Below are 14115 nucleotides of genomic sequence, written 5' to 3' on the forward strand. Positions count from 1 at the left end.
CCATACTAAACAAAGCATCAAGACTAAAACGGGATATTTAGCTAAAAAATATAGCACGTCGGACCACAGTATTCGAGTATAAACATGACATAATTTTGATGCTACAATGGTTTCATAAGCAGAACTAAACATGAATTACAAAATTTAGACATTGACCCAGAGATCAAAAATAACAAATCAAAGCAACTTGTTGAGCCTCGTCACACCAAGTTAAGACTGGACAGTGGCCTAAACGACAGGAAATATTGAATCAAGATAGCAAACTGGAAACGAAAGGAAGAATTTTCACGATATATATACCGATTCATATTATAAATTCACAGATAACCCACAAACTACAAATTTATAGATAACCAACAACATCAATTAAGAGACAATATATTCAACATAATCGCATAAAAATTATGACGTGAACACTGATTCAGCGAAATAGTATAACAATAATCACAAACAAATCCTAAGGCCATCATAGCTATTTACAGTGAACAATCCCAGCACATTAATACCACGAAAAGAATAAAATACTACTACAACTACAGAATGATCGGAAGAAGCAGAAGAAAATGCCGAAACTAAAGGGATGAAGTATCACATGTTTTAGAGCAGCAAAGTAGGACTCGAGCCTACGACGAAAGCTCAACCACCACTGGAAATCTTTGCTGCAATTTCGAGTATTTTTAGTAATCGACGACTTTCACCGAAAAATATTTTTTACTTAAAAAGAGACTATTTTTGGCTCAAAAGTTTTTCCACCTCCAAGACTTGTCCAAATTTAGCTCAATAATCAGCCTATATAGAAGAGAATTAAGGGGATTATTTTGAAACCCCATTAATGTGGGAGAAAAGGGAATTCAAGGGTAATTTGGAGATTTTCGAAAAAGGAAAATTTTTCAAAATTTGAACAAAAAGGGATATGAATTTACTTTTTATCTTTGAATTCATGAACCCGGATGATAAAAAAGTTGAATTCATGGGTGATTTGGGGGGGATCGGATATAACATAATCAATAGGATTTGGATGAATACATACTGTGATAGTACGAAACCAACAAATTTTATATCGATTTTCTTGAACGTACTTTGACTTGATGAGGTGTTGTTTGGATGAGATGGACGTAGTTGATGGGTCGGGGCTTTAGATGTTTTGTTGGGTATCACCGGGTTGTTGGAAACTGTTGTTGGAATAGGGTTTTGATGTTGTTGAGTGCGAGTTATTGCTGTGAACGTTGTTGTTGCTATCATGATTTGTTGTTATTGCTGGTGAAATTATTGTTATCGTTGTTGAAGGTTGTTCTATTGTGTGTTATGTGCTGCTATTTCTTTTTAATGGATAAAAAAAGAAGGAACAAATTGGGTCGGGTCGCTGATTGGGGAATTGAACTGTGGGGTTAGGCAAAAAAATTGGGCCTGGTTTAGTTTTAATTATTGTTGGTTTGGGTTGTTAAATTGGTGTAAGGAAATAAGTAAATTAGTTTTAGGCTATTTATTAAATCACCTAATTTTAGGGTTTTAGTCGATAGGATTAAATATTAACCCAGTTGAAAATCAATTGGCCAGTTGCATTGCAATTGTGGCCAAATCAATTTCAATTAAGGTCAAATTTAATAAGTTGACTAAATTTAATCAAAATTTGAAACAAGTTAACACCTAATTTAATCTTGATTTTCTTAGTTTAATAAAATCAAACACATATTTTTCCAAATAAAGTATTTTTGAGAACAAATTATAATTAAATCAAGACTTTAACTATTTGAATTAATTTTCAAGATAAGCTTTGATTAAAATCCGATGTTCCGTAGAATAAATATTTAAGTAACCAAATTATATAATTTCATATGATTAAATATGATGATATATAATCGCTACTTAAAATGGCAAAATCACTTAGATAAGTATTTTGAAAAGCTTTTTATTCGGGTAAAATAAATGTTGTAATTTTATTTAAAATTAAAGAAACTCAAAGTTAAACTTAGTCGTGAAGGAAAAAAATTAGGTGTCAATAGACCCCCGTGACTCGTGACCACAACATACGACTCGTACCCTTGAGTCATTAGGAAGTGGTTAAATCGTCTCTTAGTGCTGAGCTCAAGGAGAAACAGGTTTTAGATCCCATATTTATGCAAATCAAGGGTGATGTGGGTTAGCAAAAAGTTATGGCCTTCAATTGGGGGAGATGATATCTTGAGATATCAAGAAAGGTTATGTGTTCCTGATGTAGATAGGTTATGGGAAAGGATCTTGACTGAAGCTCATGAGTCTAGATATGCAGCCCATCTGGGATTGACCAAAATTTATCATGACTTAAAGGAAATCTACTGGTGGAATAATATGAAAAGGAATATGGCAAATTTTATTGCGAAGTATATGGTCTGTTAAAGTCAAGACTTCGTATTTGATGTCAGGTGGAACATCTCAAGAGAGAGATTTACCTATGTGGAAGTGGAAGATAATTAATATGGACTTTGTTATGGGTCTTCTGCGGTCTCAAAATCAGTATGATTCTATTTGGGTTATTGTAGATAGAATGATCAAGTCTGCTCCCTTCTTTCCTATGAGAACCAACTATTCAGGAGAGGATTATACCAAGTTGTTCATTCAGGAGATAGTTAAGTTGTACAGAGCTCCAATATCAATTATTTATGACCGAGGTACATAGTTTTCTTCTTGTTTCTAGCATTCTTTTCAGAAGGGGTTGGGTAATCAGGTGAACCTTAGCACCGCTTTCCACCAGCAAACAGATGGGCAAGCGGAGTGCATTATTTAGACTTTGGAGGATATGCTAAGGGCCTGTGTAATTTAATTTAGAGAAAGTTTGGTAGACCATTTGCCTCTTATTGAATTTGCATATAATAATAGTTATTCTTCCAGCATCTAAATGGCCCCTTTTGAGGCCATTTATGGTAGAGGGTATAGGTCTCCAATTAGATGGTTTGAGGTGGGTGAGAATAGATTGTCTGGGCTTGATCTGATTCACTTAGAAATGGAGAAGGTAAAGGTGATTAGAGAAAGACTTAAGACTGCTCAAAGTCACCTAGAGTCTTATGCGGATGTGAGGATGAGGGAGTTGGAATTTGAAGTTGATGATTCGGTATTCTTGAAAGTTTCTTCTATGAAGGTAGTCATGAGGTTTGGGAAAAAAAGGGAAGCTCAATCCTCGTTACATTGGTCCGTGCCAGATTTTAAGAAGGATTTGTAATGTTGCTTACGAATTGGAAATACTGGCGAGTTTGGCTTCGGTCAATCCCGTATTACAAGTTTCTATGCTTAAAAAGTGTGTGGGTGATCCTTCCTCGGTAGTGACCATTGAAGACGTTGGTGTTAAGGATTTATTGTCTTACGAGTAAGCCCCAGTTGAGATATTGTATCAGTAAGTTTAGAAATAGAGGACTAAGAAAATAGCTTCGGTGAAGGTTCTTTGGAGGAATTAAAAGGTAGAAGAGGCAACGGGGAATCAGAAGAGGATATGAAAACCAAGTACCCATTCTTATTCTCAATGTTGGATGAAAGCGTTTAAGGTATGAATTTTATTTCCCCTCTAGTCACATTTAGAATTTGTCCTTGAATTCTACTGAACTTTCTTTATTATTGTACTAAGAATGTCCTAACTTCTTATTCGGGGATGAATGATCCAAAGGGGGGATAATGTAAGACCCATAAAATTGCGACCAATTTATTTTGGACCCTCCCTTGTGCTAAATGGTAATTTTTTACTTGAATCATGATAAGAGATATTAACAAGATGTTTTGGGAGAGTTTCAAAATTATTGGAAAGCGTTCGAGGTCATTTTGGGACCCTAAACTAGTGAGCCTCCGCAATAAGGTTGTGGTACGCTGCCTAGCCTTGGTGATAGTGACATGCCACACAACTAGGCCCAAATTGCCCAACTTTATTTTTTCATTTGGGGGAAAGGGATTTTTGGTCCTTAGACCCATTAAAAAATATAAAACACCTTTTAATCCCTCATAGATATCAGTTATCAGCTTTTAACATCACTACTTTCCTCTCTAACTCCCAAGTCAAGAAACTCAAGGTTTTTTCAAGTATTCACTACTCCGGTCTCTAAACTCCGCATTCTCTCCAAATTCTTTCAATTTTCAGGTATGTTGGACACTCTCTAATTTAAATATTTTACTATTGCATTAATTCAATTGTTATTTAAATATTATTGAACGATCAAATTAAACTAGGGTTTGAGAATTGTCATCACTAATGTGAAATATTGATTTTTCCACTTCTTATAAATAATTTATAATCACTTATGGTGGGTTTTAGATTTTTGAATGACATGTTTAAAATGATACATTGCATTATATAAATATTGAAACATTGAAGGTTAAGAATGATTGAAATCATGATTTTCAAGCCCTTTGAAAAAGCCTTGAATTGAGATGATAAAGAAAGATGACACCCCATCTTTTTGAAATATTGAAAGTTCTGAGCATTATGGATGCTTTGATATTTTAATGCAATTTAATGATGATTATGATCATGATTTTGAATGATGGGGTTAAGGAGTCATACATCTTTTATGATAATGGTTCTTGGTATGATATGAATGACTTGCAAGACTTGCTATGACGATACCAATATGAATATACCCTATTGAACGACTCCATGATAAATGTTATAAAAGAACTTCCTATATTATAATATTCAATTCTCAATGACAAATTTATTTAATAATTCAGATATATTATTTGTGATTCGGATTCAATTCAAGATCATTGAGAGATGATTTCGTTCATTGAATTTATGAGGCCAAAGATTTATCATCTCTAGCGTGTATGATCAAAAATAAAATAAAATACAAAACAAATGAATTTGCATCTCTTGGCCGTGCCTTTTTTTTCACATCGTTTTTGTTTTTCTTTTTTATTTCCGCAGTTAACAAATATATCATTTCTGTCCTTTCATAAAAATGTTAAAAAGTTTGCATATGTTATTTTCAATGTTTTCGGGTACACAAATCTGTATTTAGGCAAACAACAACTTCAACACAAGTTCAAGTCTCAGACAAGATCACATATGAAGTTACACAACACCTTCAATACAAAATTAAAAATAATCTATCCAAGAAGTATGTTGTTATTTCAGAAATAAGATGAAACCGAATTTTAAGGTCAAGCCACCCGACTTCACGGAGTGTCCTTAAGGAATAATTTTCCTCACTGTACCCGAGGTTATGGAATCTTCCTCCCAGGATAAAATGATCTTCAATCCAACAATAACGGTACCTCAAATTATTGGATTAGTCGAACTCGCTCAACGGCTAATGATCACACAGAGTTTTTGTAGAAAAGAAGAGTGTTTATGCTGTCAAAAATCATTTTAATACCTGAGGAATATGTCAGGTATTTATAGCCTTTATGTGTCATTTCAGAAAGGATGCATTAGTTCAGCAAAAAGGAACCTATTCAGTACAGCCACGTCACCTGTGCCCAGTCTGTGCTGGATCGGCGCCTGATCTGTGGCCGCAGGTGACACTGTCCAATTCCAGTAGCTACCTGCATTGTATCTGCGCCCACAGGTCGTGTACCTGCGTTGCATCTGCTCCCGTAGGTCATGTTATTATGTGAAACAGTGTGCCTTTTGGTTTGAAGGGTTTGCATGGCATCCGAAATGCACCTGCACATGAAGAAAAACAATTCTATTAGATTCTTTTGGATTAAAATTCACTTGTTCTTCAAGTTTTCAAATAAAATTTGTCTAAAAAATAGACAAAGTCGAAGCCGAGCCAAGCGAGCGACGACGACGGCGCGAGGCACCTCTTGGTTCTTGCCTCACTTACCATATGGAGTAAGTATTTCTTATTATAAATATTTGAAAGTTCCCTTCTCCCACCAATGTGGGAGAAATAGTAAACTTTCCAATTTTTAGTACACTTTCTATTTTAGTGTGGACTCAATTCTTCCCTCCACTTCGGTCCCTCCATTTTTCATTCACACACATACATTGAACCCAATAATCCCCCACATGAATGGGGAATGGCTATCTTTGAAGAATTTACTGACAAATATGTGATCATTTAGCAAAGACTGATTGCATCTGCATAAGTGGATTTCTCTTTCAACTTTCCGTAGTGAACATGCATCGGATGCACTCGGTCAATCGGTAGATTTGATATCTTTGAACCATCGATCTTTAATGTACACCTAGACAACACATGTCACACAACCAGCCTTTTACCATTTATGGTTCTTACAGTTTTGTTCTTTACAACCATGAACACGTCCCGATTTTATGAGAGCTTAGAGAATAGGCATTTACTAATATTCTCCTTGGAGCGGTTTTCACTTTGCCCTCACATAGGTGATTTCTAAACATTCAATCATGTAAATTAAACTATTTGGTCAGATCTGTAAAATTTAGATAATCATTAAAAGACTTCTCACCTTAAGTCTTATCCTTGTTTACTAAATATTGTCTACATCATGAGAATGGGTTGGTATATTGACAATGTTGAAGCTATCAGACACAACTTTGTTTGATCTCCTTGAACCTAGCTCTTGGGATCTTCAGTCTGCTAGGTAGAGTTACCGCTATGCTGACTTGTCCTAGGCCTTAAACCCATTTCCTTGGATGTCCTTTCAACTCCTTCACTAGACAGGCCTTTTGTAAGTGGATCCGACATATTATCCTTTGACTTCACATAGTCAACAGTGATAATTCCACAAGAGAGAAGTTCTCTAATAGTATTATGTCTCCGTCTTATATAACGAGATTTACCGTTGTACATCATGCTCTTTGCCCTACCTATTGTCACTTGGCTATCAGGGTGTGTACATACTGGTGCCACTAGTTTGGGTAAATAAGGAATATCTTCCAAGAAATTTCGGAGTCATTCTTCTTCTTCACCGGCTTTATCCAATGCGATAAATTTAGATTCCATTATAGAGCGAGCAATACATATCTTTTTGGATATTTTCAAGAGACCGCTCCTCCACCGATAATAAATACATATCGACTTGTGAATTTTACTTCGTTTGATTTGGTGATTCAATTTGCATCACTATATCCTTCAAGTATCACGGGATATTTATTATAATGCAAAACATAGTCTTAAGTGTATTTAAGATACCTCAAAACTATTTTCATTGCCATCCAATGAGTTTTGTTGGGATTACTCATGTACCGACTCAACTTTCTAATAGCGCATGCTATGTCTGGTCATTTCCAATTCATTATAGACATTAAACATCCCAATACTCTTGCGTACTCCAACTGTGAGTCACTTTCACCCTCATTCTTTTGAAGTGCGAAGCTCATGTTCAATGGAGTCTTGGCAATACCAAATTCCAAATACTTGAATTTGTCAAGTACCTTTTCTATGTAATGATACTGTGACAATGCTAACCCTTGTGGAGTTTTATGAATTCTTATTCCCAAGATCACATTCGCAACTCCAAGGTCTTTCTTATTAAACTTGCTCTCAAGCATTCATTTCGTAGTATTTATGTCCGAAATGTCTACACTGATGATCAACATATCATCCACATACAAACAAACAATGACTTGGTGAATTGGAGTGTCTTTAATGTAAACACATTTATTACATTCATTAATCTTGAACTCATTTGCCAACATGGTTTGGTCAAACTTCGAATGACACTATTTAGGTGCTTGTTTTAGTCCATAAAGCGACTTAACAAGTTTACACACCTTATTTTCTTTTCCTGGAACCACAAAACCCTCAGGCTGTTCCATGTAAATTTCTTCCTCCAATTCTCCATTTAGGAATGTTGTTTTCACAGTCATTTGATGGATTTTAAGACCATATACTGCTACCAAGGCAATTAACATCCGAATTAATGTTATCCTCATTACTGGCGAGTATGTATCAAAGTAATCAAGACCTTTCTTTTGTTTAAAGCCTTTTATAACAAGTTTTGCCTTGTATTTGTCAATAGTACCATCAGCTTTCATTTTTCTTTTGAAGATCCATTTAGAACCTAAAGGTTTATTTCTTGGAGGAAGATCAACCAACTCTCATTTATGGTTGCTTAAGATTGAATCAATTTTACTATTGACTGTCTCTTTCCAAAAGGATGAGTCTGACGACGCCATCATTTCCTTAAATGTTCTAGGCTTATTTTTTAAGAGAAATGTTACAAAATCTTATCCAAACAAAGTTGACGTTCTTTGACGTGTACTACATCTTGGATTCGCATCATCATGTATATCCTCACTTGGTTCATCTCAATGTCATTTAGACCCTCCACTAGACTATTCATGTCTAGTTTTATACGGATAAATATGTTTGAACAATTTAGCATTATCTGATTCAATTACAGTATTTTTATTAATATCTTGATGTTCGAATTTATGAACCAAAAACCGACATGTTTTACTACTTTTAGCATATCCTATGGACACGCAGTCCACCGTCTTAGGTCCAATCCTTACTCTTTTAGGCATAGGAACTTGGACCGTCGCTAGACACCCCCACACTTTGAAGTATTTCAAGTTAGATTTCCTTTCTTTTCATTTTTCATATGGAATTGATTGTGTCTTACTATGGGACACTCTATTGAGTTTTTGGTTGGCAGTAAGGATAGCCTTCACCTACAAGTTTTGCGGTAAACCTGAACTTATAAGTAAGGCATTCATTATTTCATTCAAAGTTCGGTTTTTTATTTCCACAATTCCATTAGATTAAGGTGAATACGAGACTGTAGTTTGATGGACAATTTCATTCTCTATACATATTTGCACAAAGGGTGATTCATATTCTCTGCCTCTATCATTTTTTATCGTTTTGATCTTTTTCTCTAACTGATTTTCAACTTCAGATTTATATTGCCTAAACGTCTCTATTGCTTCATCTTTACTATTTATCAAATAGGCATAACAATATCTAGTGCAATAATCGATAAAAGTTATAAAATACTTTTTTCCACCATGAGATGGTGTTGACTTCATTCCACAAATATCAATGTGGATTAAGTCTAAGGGATTGGAATTCCTTTCAGCGGACTTATACGGATGCTTATCATACTTTGATTCCATATACGTTTGACATTTTAATTTATTTCACTCAAAGTTTGGCCAAACTTCTAAGTTAATCAGTTTTCGCAATGTTTTGTAATTAACATGGTCTAATCGTTCATGCCACAAATCATAAGACTCAAGCAAGTAAGAAGAAGCAGAACTTTTATTGATTTCAACATCCATTACATTCATTTTGAATAGGCCCTCTGTGAGGTAGCCTTTTCCTACATACACTTCTCCTTTACTAAGTAAAAAAATTTCAAAAATAAATACACATTTGAATTCGTTCTTGTCTAGAAGTGACACAGAAATCAAGTTCTTTCTTAACTCCAGTACATACAGGACATTGTTGAGTGTCAACACTTTTCTTGAAGTCATTTTCAAGCATACTTTTCCTGTTCCTTCTACTTTTGCAGTAGCAGAGTTAGCCATGATGATTTTTTCTTCTTCTTGAGCGAAGCAAAATCAACAAATAATTCCTTATTAGCACAAACATGGCAGGTGGCACCGGAATCCATCCACCATTCGCGAGGATTTCCCACCAAGTTGCATTCGGACAACATAGCACACAGATCGGCTGTTTCGTTCTTGGACACAGCAACATTTGCTTGGTCCTTCTTCTTTCCTTTCTTTGGAGCACGACAATCCATAGACTTGTGGCCAATCTTGCCACAGTTAAAGCATTTTCCCTAGAATTTCTTCTTGGGTTGGTTGCTTTCATGTCCAGCTTTCTTGTGTTTTTTAGAGTTGTGGTCATCTTCTACAATATTTTCTCCATTCATTGTAGAATTTTCTCTTGACCTTCTTTCCGCAGCCTTATTGTCTTTTTCAATGCGCAATCTTACGATTAGATCTTCGACAGACATCTCTTTACATTTGTGTTTCAAATATTAAAGTCCTTCCACATAGAGGGTAGCTTCTTTATTATTGCTGCTACTTGAAATGCTTTATTCACGATCAAACCTACAATAACGGTTATGTGAATACTAAGAATATTTTCAAACTGTTCAACAAAGGTATTTGTCAAAATCATACCTTCCGCAAAGAAATCATGGATGATTACTTGCAGTTTTTGCACTTGGGAGACAACAGACTTGTTGTCTATCATTTTATATTTCAGGAATCTTGCAACGAAGAACTTTTTAGTTCTGGCATCCTTTGTCTTGTACTTCTGTTCTAGCGCCCCCCATAACTCTTTTGTTGTCTTTGTTCTACTATACACATTGTAGAGATCATCTTGGAGACCACTTAAGATGTAGTTCCTGCAACGGAAATCAGAGTGTTTCCAAGCCTCCACAATCACAAATCGCTCTTGTTCAAAGATTCCCTCAGGCACCTCTGGAGCTTCCTCAAATATGAACCTTTGAAGACAAAAAATTGTAAGGTAGAAAAATATTTTCTGCTGCCACCTTTTGAAGTGAATACCCGCAAACTTTTTTGGATTTTTCCGCTAGTGCCATTGCCGGCGGAGCATTCGTACAACTCATTGTGTCAACACTAGTTGCTACCACAGTCGTTGCAATATTATGCACTTGACTATCCGTAGTCATTTTCCTGTCACAACAAGACAGAACCTTTAGTATGACAAAATACTATTAATAAAGCTGCAGTAACTTTAAACACCTCTTGTTTCTAGTTCAACGATGAACTTTTTATGACTTTCAATTATCAATCGAGTGATCTTTAACTTGTGATGAAGATTTTATGTCTTCAAATCACTAGCTAAGTTCAAACGGAGTAGAAAGATTAAAGCCTTAATCTCCAGAAATCAAGCAATATAGATTCCGAAAAATTATTCCTTAAGAGTGTTATTTTTAATGTATTCAGGTACACAAATCTGTATTTAGGCAAACAACAACTTCAACACAAGTTCAAGTCTCAGACAAGAATACCTATGAAGTTACACAACACCTTCAACACAAGATTAAAAATAATCTATCCAAGAAGTATGTTGTTATTACAGAAATAAGATGAAGCAAAATTTTAAGGCCGAGTCCCCCGACTTCACGGAGCGTACTTAAGGAATAATTCCCCTCACTGTACCCGAGGTTATGGAATCTTCCTCCCAGGATAAAATGGCCTTCAATCCAACAATAGCGGCATCTCAAATTATTGGATTTGTCGAACTCACTCAACGGCTAATGATCACAAAAAGTTTTTGTAGAAAAAAAGAGTGTTTATGTTGTCAAAAATTATTTTAATACCTGATGAATACGTCAGGTATTTATAGCCTTTAGGTGTCCTTTCATAAAGGATGCATTAGTTCAGCAAAAAGGCACCTATTCAGTACAGCCACGTCACCTGCGCCCAATCTGTACTGGACCTGCGCCTGATCTGGGACCGCAGGTGACACTGTCCAATTCCAGTGGCTACCTGCACTGCATATGCGCCCAGAAGTCACGCTATTGCGCCCAATGTGCCTTTTGCCTTGAAGGGTTTGCATGGCGTCCGAAATGCGTCCGCACATGGAGGAAAACAATTCTATCAGATTCTTTTGATTAAATTTCACTTGTTCTTTAAATTTTCAAATATCCAAATCCTAATCCCAATCCGAAGCCGAAGCCGAGCCTAGCAAGCGACGACGACGCGAGGCACCTCTTGGTTCTTGCCTCACTTACTACTTACCATGTGGAGTAAGTGTTCTTTATTATAAACACTTGAAAGTTCCCTTCTCCCACCAATATTAGAGAAATATAGGACTTTTCATTTTTTAGTACACTTTTTATTTTAGTGTGAATTCAATTCTTTCCTCCACTTGATTCCCTCCATTTTTCATTTACACACATTGAACCCAACAGCATACACATCCTAACTTTTGGAATTAAATGATATCATGTCCATGTAACATTTATGTGAGCAGATAATGCACAAAAATTGAGAACTCTACTGTCTACACACTTATATCTCTGGAAATTATTTATTGCTATGGAATTGATTTACAAAAAGAGTTCTTAGCGAAGAAATAAATTTTAATAAGGAAAAAAGAACTTTACTTAACCTCAGCACTTGTTATTGCCTTTTTTTTCCGCCTCCGCAATACAAACCTACTGTTAAAAATATAAAATCATGGCATTGTAATGATGCAAAAAAAAAAAAAAAAAAAAGATGATTAAACTATGTCATGGTTAACAGAGGTCAAGGATAAGGCTAGTAAAACATTTATTTTAGGCCTCTAAAATTTAGGGCCCTCAAAAATTTAAAATGAATTTTATGATTTTATTTCACTTAAAATAATATATAAAGATTGTAAAATATAAAAGATAAAAAAATTAAATTAAATTAAAAAGAAAGAAGAACTATGTACATTTTATTAAAAATATTTTAAATTTTTTTTATCAAATCTTCATATTAATAAATAAAGTGTTTACAATAATACTCAAGGTAATACATTGCAAACAAATGACTAACATCTTATAATTAAAATTAGTTCTTACTTTTATAAATAATAATATTACTACGTGAAGTTAAATGCTTAATGTCTTTTAAGAATATCATACTTAAAAAAATTAGTACGTAAGAATCAAAAAATAATTCTAAATTACTATTATAAGGATATATTTAAGGCCTCGTATTAAAATTTGGCTTTACATCACTAATTTTATTGAGACCACCTTGATGGTTAAATTGTGTCATGTCAAAAGTAAAAGGTGGACTCACTCAATTATTGTTGATTGTGCTTCAACTATGATAAAATTAAAAATTTTGAAATAAATAGTGATATATATATATATATATGATATTGAAATCCGTGTCAATAGGAATCCAATTTATATTTTTATTTTTATCTCAATTTAAGTAACATAGATGAAATTTAAAAAGTCAATTAAATTATTTTTTGTATGATTTTTAAATATTTTACGTTATTAAATTATTGATTTATATTTTTACATAATTTTTAGATACTATACGTTATTATTTTTGTTCCGATTTCTGTGATATAATTTTAGATGTTAATTAGTATGATTTATACAATTTTCTACATAATTTTCAACTAGTAGATGTTACTCCCCTTATTCTAATGAATTTGAAAAGTCAAATAAAGTTTTTAAACATCTTTTAAATATTTTAATCTTATAATTATTGTGATTTGTATTACTCCTTACGAAATTTCAAATTATATATTTCAATTTATATTGCACTAATAGGATTTTGAGTCAACAATTTTTTTATGTGTCTTCAAATAATTTAAATTATTAACTATTGTAATTTATAATACTTTTTACTAAGCCGACATATATATTTTTGCTTGATAGTATTTCAATTATAAATTCTAAAACATGAATATACAAAACATATTAACTACTTGAAAGTATTTTTCAATGAGCCAAATTATCTCACAAGATAACTATGTATAACTTACTTATACAAATAATAAAATTCAATGCATTTTGAAGTTTAGATCTTTAATCATATGATTGAGATTTGCTATATTACGTATAAAATTTGAGATTAAAATTGATACATAAGACTTGACATTTGTTGTATAAAATAGAGATTAATTATTGAAAAAGATAAAAAGTTATCTAGTCATTGCATAATACATCACATGTGGGTTGTGATTAATAACCCCAAATTGTATTGTATTCTCCTACTAAGCAGACATAAATATTCTTTGCTTTCAGTTCTCCTTCTCTTTTATTTATCAACTTGTTCTTTGAAGTTAAATTAAATTAACGTTTTAAATTTAAATTTTAAGTATTTCAAAAATTATATAAAAAAGAAAACGATAAGTTACCATCTGTCATATTAATTTAAGTTATTTGACTTTGAGAACGCGATAAAACATACTTTTATAGATGTTTTATTGAACTTTGCTTTTGTATATGTTCCTTCCATTGAATCGTAGGAGTCATTTGTTAGAGTGTATAAAAATAATTTTAAATAGAATGTATTAGTAATGGTTGCATTAATAATGATTGTATTAGAAATACTAGTATTATTTATGCTAAGATTATTTCTTATACACAGTTTGGTATGTTGTATTAGAACTTGTCTTTTCAATCTTGATATATTTAAACAAAAGTTTTTTTAGAAAAATGATTGCATATACATTCTAAGATTCATCCGAGATCTAGCACGGGTTCAATATATGTTATTTTTTGTTTCAATTTATGTTATACAAATAG

The sequence above is a fragment of the Capsicum annuum genome, chromosome 1 (assembly GCF_002878395.1).
Source record: "Capsicum annuum cultivar UCD-10X-F1 chromosome 1, UCD10Xv1.1, whole genome shotgun sequence".
In the NCBI taxonomy this organism is placed as follows: Eukaryota; Viridiplantae; Streptophyta; class Magnoliopsida; order Solanales; family Solanaceae; genus Capsicum; species Capsicum annuum.